The sequence below is a fragment of the Electrona antarctica genome (genome assembly GCF_951216825.1).
Source record: "Electrona antarctica genome assembly, chromosome: 6".
Classification (NCBI taxonomy): Eukaryota; Metazoa; Chordata; class Actinopteri; order Myctophiformes; family Myctophidae; genus Electrona; species Electrona antarctica.
In genome coordinates, this window is record NC_136811.1 from 31,860,841 (window position 1) to 31,863,340 (window position 2,500).

General features: G+C 42.0%; 1 protein-coding gene across 1 annotated transcript in view; it reads left to right on the forward strand.

Annotated features, from left to right (window-relative positions):
* bbs9 (Bardet-Biedl syndrome 9) overlaps positions 1–2,500 on the forward strand; it is a 226,661-nt gene that overhangs the window by 104,185 nt on the left and 119,976 nt on the right. The gene's annotated exons all lie outside the window — the stretch shown is intronic.

Genomic DNA, 2,500 nt, shown 5'->3' on the forward strand with positions numbered 1-2,500 from the left:
TCCCTAGCCACTGGCGTTTTCCCAAAGTCCCTTAAAAGTGCCCTGGTACAGCCCATACTGAAAAAGCCTTCACTTGACCCCCTCATTTTAAACCATTTTAGACCCATTTCTAAACTTTCTTTTTTATCCAAGGTTTTAGAGAAAGTAGTTTCCAATCAATTAATTTCCTACTTGAATTTTAACAGTGTCTTTGAGAAATTTCAATCTGGCTTCCGCACCCTCCATAGTACCGAAACAACACTTTTAAAGGTCACTAACGACCTGCTCCTCGCCGCCGACTCTGGGGACTGCTCTGTTTTATTCCTTCTGGACTTAAGCTCCGCCTTTGACACCGTAGACCACTCAATTTTAATTGATAGACTAGAACACTGGGTGGGGATCAATGAGGTGGCACTGGACTGGCTGAGGTCTTACCTCACAGGTAGGAGTGTCTCCGTCACCATTGGTGAGGCTTCCTCTTCTCGAGCCCCTTTCACGTGTGGGGTCCCACAGGGATCTATCCTAGGGCCACTTCTATTCAGTTTATATATGCTTCCCATCGGTAACATCATTCGCACCCATGATATTCATTTCCACTGCTACGCGGACGACACCCAGCTCTATATGCCATTAAAACCAGGTCCAGGAAATATGTCACGCATACTGGCCTGCCTATCAGACATCAAAGACTGGATGACACAGAACTTTCTCCAACTAAATCAGTCAAAAACAGAGATTATATTATTCGGCCCCCCTAGTTTAACCCTTCCACTACACGCACAACTTGGTTCCCTCTCCACTAATATCACTCCTGCAAGCCCTAAATGGGCTAGCCCCTATTTACATCCGTGATATGCTATCCCTCCCTGAATCCGGGCGCACCCTCAGATCCTCGGATAAGGCCCTTCTGGCTGTCCCTCGCACTAACCTTGTTACCCGGGGTGACCGGGCTTTTGCCGCTCGGGCACCCAGACTGTGGAACGCACTGCCAGTACACATTAGGGTAGCACCATCCGTCCCGTTATTTAAGTCACGCCTGAAAACCCACCTTTATACTGAGTGTTTTTTAACTATTTAATAGCCAATTGTACATACATCCTTGTTTTGTGTGCCATTATCATTGTATTATTGTGTGTTTCTTGCTGTTTTAATCTTGCTCTGTGCAGCACTTTGGAACTATGTTTTGAAAAGCGCTATACAAATAAAGTTCATATCATATCATATCATATCATATATGCCTCAGACATATCGGTCAGATCAACAGTATGGCATACTGTAAGTGTGAGGGCCATTAGGTGTCACGGCCCTAGTGTATTAAATACGTTATATGCATACATTTTGGCGCCCCTTTTAAGTAAATTAGCCTCCTTACAATTTAATTGCAATTCACGCACAGCAGCCCTTATAGTCACACACAGTTGAAGTTATTAGCGTCTTCAGAGAGCTGTTGGTAACTGAAGCGTTTTTATAAGGGGTGTCGCACCCAGACTTTCCAGTGATCATGGCAGCAGTGATTGTAGCCAGACAAAGACATCATCATGCCAGGCGTGCTCGTGAGTGGATATTTTGACCCAAACGGGATTTTTCTTTTTAATCTTTTATTTGCAGTTCATATTTTGTCCCGTGTTTACAGTACAACAGATTTCAGCCTGCAGTATCCAAGCCTCCAACAGCACGCCTGAGCGCCTATGAGCACCGTGTGCTCATAATGCTGTTAATATGGTTATAATAATCACAAGTCTGATGGTTTTATAAACATACAGTAGCTAAGCTAACCACTCATCATACATATTTTGGGCCCAATTGTGCTTTCCCAAGGCTATCTACAGGCATCTTTACAGAGGCTTATCCTGCAAAATTATGGATTTAGTTTGAATCACTCTGTCACCTGAGTTTGAAACTTAGATTGAGTGATGAACCATTCTGAGACAAAAGAAACAACACTACGTAAGTGGGTAGGGTTAATGAATGGAGCAGTAATGCACACACATTCGATCTAAGTCAAGTGAGTATTATAAGATTTCAAGTTAAAGCATACACACATAATGGCATTCATCATTTATTTAATCTTCTGGATTTGTGTTTTAAACTGAAGGTATTAAAGGTATTAAGGTATTAAACTGAAGTGCCGTCTATACTTAAGGTGGCTCTCCACCAAACAGACTACTGTATTTCAGACTAGATTGTCCTATTCTTTGTGTAAATTTGATAGTATACAGATTACAGAACCTAAAATGCAAAAAGAAGTAGCCTACGGTATACCCACATAAACAGTGGGTGCTGTGTTAAACAAATACAATAGATTAAAGGATATATAGAACACGCACACCGAGTGAGACAACATAACTGATGAAAGGCCTTTTCTTGTTGCAACGATAATTGGAACCTTGGGGAGGATGGGGCGATGGGGGATTTGTAATGCCAATGAAAAATGCTTAAAAAAAAAAAAAGATGCATCAGCACACAAATAAATAGTGCAGTGCAAAGCCATCATTTATAGTTTGCCACATGCTGTAGATCA